The 15844-nt window shown below is 33.2% G+C and overlaps 1 protein-coding gene across 1 annotated transcript in view; it reads left to right on the top strand.

The window, feature by feature from the left end:
- Nucleotides 1–15844, top strand: part of LOC105555622 (dystrophin) — a gene marked incomplete at its 3' end in the record, with an annotated part of 1920295 nt that overhangs the window by 176641 nt on the left and 1727810 nt on the right. The gene's annotated exons all lie outside the window — the stretch shown is intronic.

Raw genomic sequence — 15844 nt, forward strand, 5'->3', positions numbered from 1 at the left:
CATATGAAATTTGAACTATCTTTATCAAATGTGGAATTTATTCCAAAGGATACTTTATTCTAAGGATTAAAATGTTTCTCAAGGCCGGTTAGGGCAAATTGCAGTACACCTCAGAAAATGCAATCAAAACCTTCCAGGATTCTCTGTCACATCTCCTTCTCTCTAGACTACCTTTTTTATTGCAGATTGGCTTCCGCTGTTCCTCACATAGCAGAACATGATTGCCAACATTCCCTTATATTTATATCTCACAGTTGAAGGATTCAATGAGAGCCTGATTCTAAGACCCAAGTCTACATTCTTTAAATACATGTATATGTATGTGTACATGTATGTGTATATATATCCACACACATGCATTCATGTTTAGATAGACATACACAGACATATATGTGAATTACATTGAATTACATATGAATTACATTTCTATTTAATGTATTCAATATTATAGACCAATGCAACATTATAGACCTTTTCATCCATTACAAGTAGGAATGTGGTTTAATATGGAATTTTTCAGAAGTAATTTGAAAATATGTACCAAAACTTATAGAGATGATTATTCACCTAAATCCATTATAAATTTTGAGACTCTTTTCTAAGGTAATAATCCCACATTTGGGTGGAGGCTTTATCTATACTGATAGTAATTGCAAGACTATTTTAATAGCAAAAATTATGAAACCATTTTTCAAGGTTCCAAAAAAAGGCAGAATGGTAATTTTTATGGCAACAAAGAAGACAATGCTTCTAGATATTTAAATTGTGTTTAACAACATTGGAAAACCTGTTATTTTAAATGAAGAAAGTAAGGTGTTGAACTACTTGTGCAATGCAATTATAATTATGCAAGGAAAATACAAAGGAAATATATCAAAACTTAAATCTTAAAGCTTTTAATACTCCTTACTTTTTCTCTAGTTTCTAAAATGTGGCTAATAAACATAAATTTAATTTATAAGTTAATTGACCTTCGCATTGTATAAACATCAGGGTAAGTAATGCATCTCTCTCTCTCTGTCTCTCTCTCTCTCTCTCTTTATTCAACTTTATCCTAAAACATCATACAAATTACAATCTATTGGTTTTTAGTTTGACTCCTCAGCTAGGTTACTCAAACAATGAAAGACTACTTTTAATCTCTGAAGATGTTTCTTTATCTTGAATTTTGATTTTCTAATCAATGAATACTTGTCTAAATTTAGTATGAAGTTCACACGTATCTTTTCTCTTTTTTGGATTACTTTGCCAATCAATAATGTTCTTCTTTTAGCAGTTATTGGTTATTTCTACTGATCTTTGCTGAGAGTTTATTTTCAGACACTTTCATACTATGCTTTGAAAATACTGGTTTCCAAGCTGTGAATTCACTGTATCTATGCAGAAAGGAGTGATTTGTTTCTTGTATGGCATGATGTTTTTATATCCTGTGAGAACCATCAATTCCACATTTGAATGATTCCTTCATGACACGGGCTGCTCTAACTAAAGAAAAGTGTGAATTAAAAATATATGTCCGATTAAGGCATACAATCTCTTAAGCAGTCAGGTAACAAACAAATCTTTCTGAATTCCAATTACTGTATTACATTATGTCAATACTTAGTGTCAAATTATATTACAGAAAAAGGCTGGGCTCTTCTCAGAAAGGGCTTTGCAATAAAATGGGTGGCAAGAAACTGCATCTGTGTATACAGAAGCATAGGAAACCAAACAAAACAAAACAAAAAATAGTGCCTAATCCTAGGTGGCTGAAAAGTAATATCTAAGAGAATATGAAGAAAACCCACTATTTGTTTCCTAGGCCAGATAAGGAGCCCTGGCTTTCTCTGGCATAGCTGCAGCCTATATAATTATACCTCTTTCAATGCCAATTACTGTTTGTATATCCATAAAATGAATGGTACAATGGTGACAGAGATGAAGAGCAGATCTCTTAAATAAACATGTAAAAAAAAAGCAAAGTAAGGAAAAATAATAAAAACAGGTCTACTGCTGTTAAGGCCACTGTTCTTGAAAAAAGTAAAACAGAGATCATTAATATCCATAAGAGCCAGAATAATGTCTCTCTTTTTGATCCAACATTTTTCAAACCATGGAGCCCTTTTAGAATCTGTTGATGACTGCAGACTCTCATATATACACACTCATAAACTTTTGCTCACAATTTTAGGGATTTATTCCATAGTCGTATTGAAAGCCCATAGATTTCAGGATAGGAATAACAATGTTGATTACTTATTTGGGCCCAGACACTTTCTATGCCCTGTAAAGATAATGGCTTATTTAATCCTCACGACACTTTGAGATAGTTATTATTTTAATACCAATTTTACAGATGAGAAAACTAAAGGAAAGAAAAGTTACGTAAATAAATTGAGAAAACTCAGCCAGTAAGTGGCAAAGCTGGACTTTAAATCCAGGCCATATGATTCCAGAGCATACTCCAACAAGGATTGTAAACTGACTCCTGCAGAAACAAATAAACAAATACCTAGAATAAAGAAGCAGATGATAGAGTTTCAGAACTGATGAAACACATAGAAATTATCTTTTCCAAATTCTATTTTTTAAAGTTGAGGAAATTGTATTCGACATAATTAAATGATTAACAGAAGCCCATAGAGCAAGTTAGTGTTAGAGCCAAGGTTCAACTGGGAACATCCATCCAAAGCTCATGACAAAGCTACACTGATATTATTATCATTATTCTACAGGTGAGGAAACAGAGGCACACTGTTAATAAGTAGCGGAACTACCTTTTGAACCCAGATAGGCAGGTTCAAAGCTAAAACTACCATATTATTGTAATTCAGGAAAGCCATTCCTTTATAATTTGTTTAGTAGGCACTCAGAATGATCAAAGTAATCTTTAAATTGGAAAATTTGAATGTCTTCAATTTACAAACTTTGGAAATTCTGGAGATTCTACTTTACAATCATTTTAATGTTCTCTACTCAAAAGCTAATGTTTCAGTGTGCTACAATTCATGAATTTTATATTCATATCAGAATACAAAATTATACACATGCATATATGAACTTTATATACTATATATGTATGAAATTTATATATATAACATATGTATATGAACACAACTTGAATACATATGTATATATAGATAACCATTCAAACATTTTAAATTGGCTATAGAGGAAAGTAATTTGCCATTTGACTTAAAGTCTTTTGTAATGACTAGAATTTAAAATAAAATTTACAATTTATGAAGATGAAATAAAACTATACTTAAAATGCTGTTTTTAGAAACAGAAAATTCCCTTAAAACCTCAAAATCCATTGTTTGTTTTATAAAATAGGAATCCAAATTTTTTCTACAATATCTAAATCTTTTGTAATTCTGTTATATTTTCCTCTACAAGTTCAATTCAGTGACACCTAGGAGCAAACAATAAGGCTAGTATGGGAGCTTTTAAAAGTTACTTAATTTGCATGCTAACCTAGATTCACATCTATTAAATGATTAGTCAATCAAGATATAGATAAAACTTATCTATTGGCAATGTGCACTGAGGGACGTGTTCTCAATGTAGTCCTGTCACCGATCTTAGAAAAGAAATAAATACTTTTTAAAATCCAGTGGCATAATAAACCTGAAAAAGAGAAGCCTTTCATTAAGAATCTTGGAAGAAGCAGTCGTTAACCACTTGTCATCAGTATTAGCAACTCAAGCTGAATAAAAATTGATTGTGTGACTCTGGACCTTCTTTGCTCTGCCACTTGGATAATCCATTAGCATTGGCACCTGATTAACTCTCAAAACTGTCTCCTCGTTTGATTAGCTCCCAGGATTTCTTTTGTATTCTCAGTAATAATTTTCCAAACCCTTTTCTAAAAGACTGACTCTAATGTTCTTTTACTGACTGCAAAATTTCCCCTGTCAGTGCTGAAAACATGTTTGGCCTTTATTCCTATTTATACTTTTTGGCTTGATCTTTCATAAACACTGGCTTAAGACTTCCATATTTGGTGAAGAGAGAATGAATGATTACTCCGAAACTTTATTTCTCTTTTAAGTGCTTTCAGTATTAGGCACAAGGTGGAAATGAGAAGGCTCAGTACTGACCATTGTTATTACAATAACCCACTGCATTTTCTTAAAACTTATTTTCCACTTAAATTGTTTTCTACATTGATTTCTGTCTGTGCTAATACTTGGCCATGTATAAGAAAAACCTGCTTGTTTTTAATGTTTAAATTTTGAATGGTATGGTAAGGAGAAAGACCAAGATTTAAAAGATAATATATTCTGAATGGGCAATTTTTGGAAAGCTTTTAATACTTTATTTAAAACCCATTCTTCAGCTTATTTTAAATTTAAATGATGGAATACAACCCTCTCTTTTTTAAATGAAGAGGTTATATACATTCCATTATTATTGAATTTTATTCTGTGGGTCACATTTACTATTTACCTGCTATATTAGTCAGCTTTATTATAGGCTAATGATCTGTAAAAAATAAATCCAAATCCCAATGACTTATAAGAACAAACATTTATTTCTTATTCACATGTCAGTTTCAATTTTGTGTTGAGTACAGGTCAGCTCTATGCATCTCTCCCTTTAAGAACAGAGACTACCTGAGGCGTGTACTTCCCCTGACAAAGGGAGGAAGGACCAAGAAAAGTGAAAACACTTTATGATTCTTAAGCCCCTAGCTGAGAATTGACACACTCTCATATCTGAGTGTGTTCCATTGGTCAAGGCAAGTCACGTGACCAAGGCCACATCAGTAAGTGGGATGTATAATCCCCCCCATGGTGAACCATGGCAAGTGGAAAGAAGGTAGGAAAAAAATGATGAGCAAATAATGTAAACTACCAACTTGTTCAAGAAGTTTTAATGCAATTAAATATATAGTCAGGAATAATAATACTAATCTCTATTGACACTTACTTTGTACTAAGTCCTTGCTTCAGACTACTTTTGATGCTTTACAGGATACCTCATCAAAACAAAACTAAGAGTTTCTTTACCACGATTGTTTCCTCTTTTCAGACTGGAAATCTTGGGTTTGGTGTGGCTTACGAGTCTTTTCTTTCTTTGTGATTTTTTTTTTTTTTTTTTTTTTTCCCCGAGATGGAGTCTTGCACTCTTGTCGGGGCTGGAGTGCAGTGGCGTGATCTTGGCTCGCTGCAACCTCCACCCCCCAGGTTCAAGTGATTCTCCTGCCTCAGCCTTCCGAGTAGCTGGGATTACAGGCGTCCACCACCATGCCTGGCTAATTTTTTGTATTTTTAGTAGAGACGGAGTTTCACTACATTGACCAGGCTGGTCTCGAACTCCTGACCTCATGCTCCATCCACCTGAGCCTCACAAAGTGCTGGGATTATAGACATGAGACACTGCACCCAGCCTATGAGTCTTTTCTAACACTGCATAGCTAGTGCATGATCAAGCCAAGAAATGTGGGCCCAAATTCCACGTATAGAGAGCAGACAATAATGATGCTCCTGTGGGGCATTCTGGGTTACATATCCCATGCAACCATTGAGGAGCCCTAGAGAATATGCTTAGCAATTGTTCCATTGTTTTTTTGTTTGTTCGTTTTGTTTTGTTTTTAATCCATAGATTTCTGTCCCTCATGTATTGAGGGTTGCCCCTGGGAGAGCTAAATCTCTATCACTTCTGGACTGCCCTGCAAATGGGCTTACCAAACCCTCCTAAACTGACGAAAGCCTTCATGCAAAGAAGCAGAGAGATGTGGATGCTCGTGGTGAGGAATCTTCAGCATCCACAGAATCTCTTCACTATAGTTATAGGTGAACTCAGTGTTGGCTCAGTGAAATAAGGCATGAGATATTATCCTCATCTTCTATGCCATTTTATTAACCTTTACTCCATAGTGTAAGTTGAGTAAATACATCTTGTGATTTCAATATCCCCTTATAATCCGGGCCCTGTGTTTGACCATTTGTCTGTTTCTAAAGCATCTCATTAACAATATATTTGGAAATGGCTGTTGTGTGTTGTGCACATTTGGCTGATTGCTTTCCTTTTGGTTTACAAAGAAGTATTTTCCAACCCATAAAAATAGATAAATATACACCACAGAGCAATGTATTTTTTAAAAATTTTCAGGGGAGAATTTGAATCTTTTAAAAGTAAAATTGAGTAGGCGGTTGTATGGAAATGGGCATCTAGTTAGCAGTTCTGCTACAATATCCAAGTATTTAATTTCACCTCTAAATTACACTGGAGACCTTGACCTTATTTTGATTTATTCTGTCATAATTAGTCTATGGTTATTATTTTAACAAAAATAAGTGATCTTTCTCACAAACACTACCAAAGCATATTTCAAGTCTGCATACTAATTAATAGTAACTTATTTTTACTGCTAACAAGTCTACACCCACATATTCATGTTTAAACAAGATGAGATATTTGAAATCACTTTATAAGTTATAATGCACCACAGAAACATCCATTATTTCCATTATTACTAAAAACTTATTTCATTCTTTTGGGCATGAGGAGGTGTAATTTATGTGAACATCATTTCTTGTTTTGTTTTTATCTTTCAAATCAAGAAGACTTGAATTTTTTACATACTTATAAATACTATAAAAATCTTATTATTAACATGGCTGCCACATAGAAATCGTGTCTATTTTATGAAATAATGTGATGTATACAGAAGACCCATAGGAAGTTGTAATATATTTAGAAGTAAAGATTTATAGGTTTTGTCCATTTTTTCCTCTGTTTCTCAGTATTAATATGTGTCATACATGTGTCACATTTACAGTTCAGTATCTCTATTACTATTACCATGAAACAAATAGAGACAATGAGACACAGAGAGGTTAAGTAACTTACTCAAGGACACAGAGATAATGAATGTGAAACTGGAGTTGGAACTCAGGTTATTTGACTCTGAAATGAGTGTATGTAACCACTGGCCTGCATCGTATCTAATACATGCAATTTTAAGAGAATAAGAATGAACTATCTGCACAATCTACCAGATGGCACTGTTTTTCCAACTGAGGCCACTTAACACCTTTTCATATACTCTTGGAGTTCTGATCATTCTTCCATTCTAATACGTTTCTTCTATCTCATTGTTATTATGTCCTACTTCATGCAACTTCGATTAATTCTTCACAAATATATTTCTACAATTCTTGTGCTATGTTTCCAGTACATAGAGCGTTGCAATTTTTATGAATATACAATTATGCAATTATGTTAGGTTCTCACCATAACTCCAATTTGCTAATGGAGCATAAATTCTATGATTAAGTGGCAGGGAATGGGAGAGAACTTTTATTCAATATGAGCTGACATAGCTTTCCAAATTGGTTTCTGGGTCCAACAACTCCCTACAATAAAAAAGCAATTGACCTACCTGAGAAAGAAGTGGCATTTGCAGTGTAGGCAAAGGGACAGACAGGTCATCCATAGCATTTTACATTGTGTTAGAAGCCATGCAAGTCACGAAGGATGAACTAAAGGGCAATTATATCATATTACAGAGTGAAATTCACCTAGAGAAATAAAGGCAGATTGTTTCAAAGAAATATTCTTTCTCTTAATTTTTTATTCATTGTAGTGATGAAAATAACTAGCAATACTTCAGTTCCAAGGCCAAATTTTTGGGGGAAGTCATTAAAAATTAGTTTTATGTCTAATGGGTGCTCAATGGATAATTTAGGAAATGAATTGGTGACAGAAGGTCTATAATTAACAGAGTAGTTTGAGCAGTATGATGAAATGCGGTGGGAAAGCATTGGTCTAGGACTTAGTAGATCTGAGATTTAATTACAGTATTGAATAGTCATTTGATTTATTCAACAAACCCTTGCTAAGTACCTATTTCTGCTTCAGTATACCATGTGCCAGGAGTTGCAAAGACATAATAATTCTCCCATCTAAATGTGGTCACATTTAGGAGGTAATGAGTTGGATTTGGGCTGCATTATTGGAAGACAATAAACTAATTTTCTGTTTGTGTGTGTGTGTGTGTAATCAAGATGAGATGTTTGAAATCACTTTATAAATTATAATGCACACACAATTAAAGTATCTGTGTGTCCATACACATACAGTTATTTATGTGTGTAACACTCACATATATACGTACACATATGCATAATTAGAAAAAAGTCTACACATATGTTTATATCAGAAGCATTGATTGATAACTTATGCCAGGGAAATAAGTGTGATTGTGAAAACCCTGACATTCGAACTAGATCTTAATAGTGAGTGTCCTCATTCTAGGGACTGCATGAACAAAGGACTAAAGCAAGAAAGCATATGATTTTTTTATGGAGAAATTTGGCTTGTGTGACTAGGGCAGACCTGGTAGATGTATATAAGGTATGGGATATGGGTGACTGCCAACAGGCCTAATCCATAATATGTTTAGAGGAGTACGCTGGAGTCAAATTGTGAAGACCCTTATATGCCATTCTGAATAATCTAGCCTGTAACCTCATCAAGGAAGCTCTGGATTTTTCAAGTTAGTTCTCTTAGTATGTGATTGTAACAGAACTGTAGTTTCTCCATCAGGGAACTTAGCTTTATCATTGATTATCCATGATCCAACTCCCCTAACTCCACATATAATTAATAATTAATACTTACAGTACTACCCAGTGAATATATCTCGAATGCACCTACTTCTTTTCCAGCCCCACTGCCATTCATTAATGCAAGCCATGCTCATTTCTCATGTGGATTGTAAGTATAATCAGCTCATCTGTCTTCTTATTTACAGTTTATCCCCAAATATTCTCTACACTGTGAAATTTATTTCTAAGAGCCAAGCCTAACATTGCTGTTTCCCTACTTAAAATTCTGCTTTGATTTCAAACTGCCCTCTGGCTATATTTTCAGGCTCTTCATAAATAGGTTGATGATAATTTCACTTTTTCTAGGGTCATCTCTGCCACTTTTATCCTCCTCCACCATCTCTAGGTCTGAGAAAGGACCATACTCTTTCTCTCACATCCTGACGGTTTCACCTGCTCTTTTCATTTTGTAGAGTTCTCTTTTTCTACCACTTGTCTCTCGACTCTTAATTAACTTTCAAAACTCAGCTGAGATGTCACTTCATCGAGGAAGCTCTAGATTTTTCAAGTTAGTTTCCTTAATGTATTATTGTAACAGGACTCTGTAGTTTCTTCATCAGGCAACTTATCTGTATATTTGTATCAACCTATCCTTTTTTTTGTGTCCGCGTCTCTCACTAAGCTAGAAGGAAAAAAAGGTAGAGACACTGTCTTTCTCACAGTTGTTTTCCTACCACTTAGTAGATGTCAAGTACACATTTGTCACTTAATAGCCTTAAATATGAAATGTAATTTATTAGTTTCCTATTGCTGCTATACAATTACCACAAATTCAGTGGCTTAAAATTATATACATTTATTCTCAGACAGTTCTGCAGGTCAGAAATCCAAAATGGACCTTACTGGGCTCAGGGGAGAGTCTGTCTCCTTACCTTTTCCATTTTCTAGAGAATCCCCATGTTATTTGGCTCATGGCCTTCTTCCTACATCTTCAAAACCAGCCACCTTGGACCAAGTCCTTCTCATACTGCTTTCTAATTCTCCCCTTATGCCAACCTTTCTCCCTTATAAGGACCCTTGTGATTACATCCTGCCCACCCAGATAATCTGGGATAATCTCCCTATCAAAAGTTAGCTAATTAGAAAGTCTAATTCTATCTGCAATAATTCCACTTTGCCATGTAACATAATTTATTCACAGATGTCAGGGATTAGCACGTGGTCATTTTTGAGGAGACATTATTCTGCCTACCACAGGTTAATATAATTAATATCTGCAGAGGAGAAAAATGAGAAGAGGACTAAAAAGTAAATCTGGTCTTCATTAACTTAAAACACCTAACACATTCTATGCTAAGTGCTGGGATTACAGCTCTGATCCAGACAGTCACTCTCTTGGAAATGAGAAAGGATGTAGGTGATGTTATTAAGAACAACTTTTGTAGGATGATGAGCAGTGAAGACTGCATTACATTGATTGTAGAGTGAATGGGAAATAAGGAAATATCTTCGACATGAACAGTTGTTCTGTTCTTTGTGCAGAAGTTTAATTATTTTAGACCTCCTCATTATAAGCTGACCACTAATGTCACCTCAGGCCATAGAAAAATCCCATAATGAAAGACTATTACTCAGATTTAACAGAAAGCATTTTTCATACCATTTTCCATTGCAGCCTCCTCCACTCTGCATTGCAATTTTGTAATATTAATGGCACAGTAAATCCATTTTCTAAATATGTACTAAATGTGTTGCCTTCCTTTATAATGCTCTAAAGTATCACACAACCTTATCTAACGTTTATCATTAATCTTCCATATTTTTCATTTTCTTTTTTCTCATGTTTGGTGGAAGCAGAGAATAGACTGAACTTAATTGCCCTCCCATATTACTTCATAGTTCTTTCTTTAAGTGAAATTAACTTATCCCATTGCATTTCTTCACTACATGTATTTCTAAACTGGTATCAACTTTAATATTCCCTTCTCCTTTTAAAGATACATTTTCTGTGTCACATTAGGGATGAAGATATTCAATTAACATATTAGCTAGCCCCCAAGGAAATATCATTTAAAAAGGGTTTTTCTAGGCTGAGTGTGTTGGCTCATGCCTGTAGTCCTAGCACTTTGGGAGGCTGAGGCAGAAGGATTGATGGAGGCCAGGAGTTTGAGACCAGCCTGGGCAACATAGGGAGACCCCCTCTTTACACAAGAAAAAAAAATAAAAATTAGACAGATGTGGTGATGTGTGCCTGTAGTCCTAGCTACTGAGGAGACATAGCTGAGAGAATTGCTTGAACCCAGGAATCTGAAGTTACAGTGAGCTATGGTGGTTCCAATGCACTCCAGCCTGGGGGACAGAGTGAGACCTTGTGTCAAAAAAAATTTATTTTCTTGCACAGATTATGGTTAATTGCTTTATGTAATGGGAATAATTATTAGTGTTTATAGAACTATTTTTCTGTTTTTTCCCCCCAGTTTTTAAATGCTTTCACTTACATTGTCTTATCTGATAGCAGAGAAGAGGTCTTGTGGAGGCCTTTCAGCATCTCACTCCTAACTCTCAATGCAATTTCATTCCATGCCACTCCGTTTCTCACATTTTAGAGGGCAACAAAACAGAATTGCATAGTGAATGAGCATGTACTTTCAGTTTCTTATCGCTCTGTCCTTGTCTTACTGTCTGCTTAGTGAGATTCATCTTTATCCTCCTCCTACCTTTATTCCTTCTTTACTTTCTGTCATTCTTCTAAACTCAACCTACCCATTACCTTCTCCAAAATATCTTTTCTCCATGTGGCCACATATTCCTTTCTCCGTGCTCCTATAATACCCTTTAAATTTATATATATTTTTGTTTATGCAAAATGTTTCATATTTATCTATGATGTGTCTGTTATCTACTAGGCTAAGAGCTCTCCCAGACTGAATCTTGTTTATATTTTCAGTAACTAGTGCAATGACCACGACATAGTAAGCATTCTGTAAATAATTATTCTATAAATTATTGCATAAGTAAATGATCTCATTATATCTTGTCAATAGATCTGTGAGTTAAAAAGCAATGAATATTCTCATTTCACAGTTAAAGAGGCTGAGGCTTGGCAATTTTAAGGCCACAATTCTCATAAGTCCTGCAAAGTGACTGGAAGCCCGTTCCACAGATTTAATGTTCTCTCAGTTTGCCCAATATCATTCTTCTGCAGCAACTTGCTCTTGTGAATCATGAATATTGCAGTTTAATATATCCCACATTTATACTCCTGAGGGACTAAGGAATATAAAAGTTATTAACAAGGTAAAAGTTCATTGTACTAATCTTAAAAAATATGAAAGGCCACATATACTGAATAAAAATAACTTTATTAGAAGGGGTTAAAGATTTCTGAGAGGAAATACAATTTTTATGTCATGTTAGAAAGCTAATTTTATATGGGTTTTTCCCATAGAGAGAATAAAATAAAACATTGGTCAGTTTTTGCAATTTATGAAGTAGTAGTTCTTCACTTCTTGATATCTCCAGGGAACTGTTTTCAAGTAAATTTTCCTAAGAGATATTTTCTTCTTTGCCTTTCATATTAATATGCACATGCATATTTTTATTAGTAAAATAAAATCAGTTATAAACAAACCCTAAAGGAAATGAAATAGAATATGTGCTACTTGAAATGACTAAACAGGAGCACATAATCATTTTGTAATAAAACAGCTATCACTTTATTCTTTTCTCATTTGCTTTGTTGCTGATTGCACATTAATATTCTATAGTTTTACTATAGACTATGTGACTACAGAAATACACATCATGTTAACGTATTAAAATAGTTTCTAGAACAATTTATATATGTATGATGTGTATGTATAGTGGCTTTAGGTTAACTAAGGGTATACAACTTAAAATAGTCAACTTTTAAGCACTATGACAAATAGCAATAAAAATATATCAAGTCGAGTAAATAAGTATAACATTTTAGCATAATAAAATAAAAATTAAAAGGCACATGACTACTTGGGAAAATACGTTCATTCATTGACTAAAAGTAAGTAGCTTAATTTACAATGGTGATCGTTAACTTGAATTTTATGGTAATAGGAGTTTTCTGCAGGGAGGTCAGTGAACTGTATGAAACTATATGCAAATATATATGTGTAGACATTTTTCTGTAGAGAAGGTTCATTATTTTCATCAGATAGTCAAATGGAGCCCATGACTTGAAATGTTTAAGAATTACCAATATATAATTATCTCATTCCAATTAATTTTAAATATTAAATGCTCAATAGATACATGAGCAAGGATATAAACAAGTATTTTGACAAAAGTAGAAACATGCAGAATAAATAAATGCATGAAACATGTTCTACTTCATTAGTAATCAAGTTAATTATAATTAAAGCAAACATCAAATATCTCCTTACATCTAAACAAAGCAGCAATACCTCAAAAGACTAAAGCAGCAAGACTCCTATCAATGACATACCCGCTGATGAGATTATAATTCCCAATGTCATTCTTTCTGGTACCAGTAGAAGTGGGTATGATCACTTGGAAAGTATTATAAAGATATTTAGCAAAAGTCATAAAGGTTTTCATAATGTTGAACTGATAATTTATTCTAAGACTATTATAAAAACAAAAAAGAAGTGAGTGCATGAACATGTTTATTGTGATTAGTCTCTAATACCAAACAAAAGGAAAGAGCAGCCTGTATGATCTCTATGATAAAATGAGTGAAAAAGAAAGAATATTATTTTGGTTATATGAAATATATATTTATGGGGAATTTAAAAGTGTGGACATAAAAATTTTGATTGATTTTTGGATGTTAAAATATTTCCATAATGATATATAAGACGAAAATTGAAATACCAAATATCAATTAGTAAATGTAAGTGCATTATTATTTGAAGTATCAACAACCATATCATCCAGTATCATAAGGAAGGTTCATTATTCAGTTCTAGATTAGTTCATACAGACATATAAGTTATGCATTGAAAAATTCCAGGACGCTATTCACATAGGTTACAACATACACGGAACCTCCTTGAGTTGCTCAAAATAGAAGCTCTGATTTCATGGTTATTTTGCATTTGTGTAAATATGTTCACCTTTTGTGACTCTGATTATGTTATGGTATTCTGTATTGTTAATTATGCAATTATAATGTAAATGATAGATATCTGGTCAATGTGAAAAGCCATGAACTTTGATTCAGAAAATCTATATCGAGTTCATTTCTGTCACTTAATAGCTTTATTCCTTCTCAACTTGTGTTTATATATAAAGTAGTAAATTACATACAGATTGAGATGACATAATTAAAACAACTTTATGAATAGTAAGACACTAAGGATTGTTATACATTTTATTATAATAATACAATTAATTATATTAATAATTATTATGTTGAAGAAAATATATGCTACTATACCAAAATAAAACAATAATTCATTGAAGACATATTTTTCTTGTATTAAAGACATAGAGGTAAGAGAGGACAGCCAGCGAAGATGTTCATATGTTGAAGCTCACATTTAGTGTTATTTACACAGTAGATACGTAACATTTTGCACATAATGTCAAGGTTTTCGTGCTGCCTTCGATGCTTACCTAAAAAATGCTCCTTGTTCATATAACTGAAAAGGATAAACATGTTGTTCTACTCCGTATTTTTCACTTAAAAGCCTCTAGATTAAATCACTTCAAAAGACCTCATATGAGCTTTTGGCAGAGGGTTTGGGGTATGTTTCAAAGACATCTGAATGTATGCTTTCAACTGACTCATTTACTCTCTGCTTTCTGACAGAAGGTATGCATGCACATGTAGGAAAAATAAGTGGAATTGCAAATAAGGTCATTTGCTTTTAGGAATATATGTATATACTATTGATACATAGATGTATTGACCAAACTTCCTCCAGAAAGTCAATGAAGATGGTTTAATTTTGACCATTTTGAAATGTTCCATTTCTTTTTAAAATTATTTTGCAAGAGTTAGTATTAATTTTATGAAAGTAAAGATTTGAAGGAAGCTAGAATAGGTTTGAAAACTATTACTATCTGTTTTTATTTAGTCACCCTTGTCAACAAAGGAAATACTTCCATATTGTAGCTAAGATTAATTACATACCATATGCATAATGTTGATATTGACCATACATATAGAAGCTTCTGGGAATAACACAATTAAATAATAAAAATGTATTTGTAATGCTAAATAAAATTTCTCACTTAAGATGAAAGTTTGAAATTTATGTATTCACTGTTATTTCTCATATTGATTAAAGGAATCTACTTATAGATTAATATTGTGATTTAAAGATAAACAGATATTTTTAGTGCATGCATATATTTGTGATGAGAAAGTGATTCCTTATCATGTTTTTAAGAGAGGCAATGGAGATTTACTACTGAAAAAAATACGAGAGCAAACATGATTACTTTGTAAAGGGCATTTCAAGAACAGTTCTTTTGATCCAAGTAAATAAAATATAAAATGTATCAATTTTAAATATCTCTCAGATACATTCATTTACTGAACATTAACTAATATGATTATATTTACAATAATTAAAAAATAGTCTTTGGCTTGGAGAAAAACATTTTAATATATCAAGATTGATGATTTTTCTGTCCATTTGACTTAATACTAATTTCCAGTTTAGGGACAAAAAGATCATTTGTAGAAACATGAATTCTGTGAAGCTGTTTTTTAATAATTTTTCTCCCTAATCCCTTAGTATAAATCCTTGGGGGTTTTTTCTTTGAGTATTTATATGTAGGCCATGAAGAGTATCATTTGCATTTTTATTTGAAATTTTCTGACTTTTAGATGAAAAGAGGTCCTAGAAATTATAGAGCTGTAGAGTCTCCCCTCCCTTAAAGCATTCACGTAGTTGTCAAATTTATTTTCTGAGCTCTTAATTTGTTCAGACAGTGTGCTAAGCTCTGGGAAGCAAAGATAACTAAACCATGCTCCTGCTCATCAGGAAACCTCTTCCATAGTGAGAGCAGGCCCATGTTAGAGAATGTAGATGCTGCAAAGGAAGGAATAATCATTTCTACATGGTCGGGTGGATAGCATGAGGAAAGCCTCCAAAACAGTTTTTCAGAGTAAATGACAGCTGCGAGTTTCTTTTAATGATACTGGAGTATCTATTCATAACTGGGGAATAAATACTATTATTCAGATGAGACTTTTTTTCTCTAGTCATACAGTATTTGAATGACTATGGGTTTGGTCATATTAATTATTTTTCAGATACTACAAATCTGAGACAGGATCTCACTCTGTTGCC

This window comes from Mandrillus leucophaeus, unplaced genomic scaffold (genome assembly GCF_000951045.1).
Source record: "Mandrillus leucophaeus isolate KB7577 unplaced genomic scaffold, Mleu.le_1.0 Scaffold692, whole genome shotgun sequence".
Taxonomy (NCBI): Eukaryota; Metazoa; Chordata; class Mammalia; order Primates; family Cercopithecidae; genus Mandrillus; species Mandrillus leucophaeus.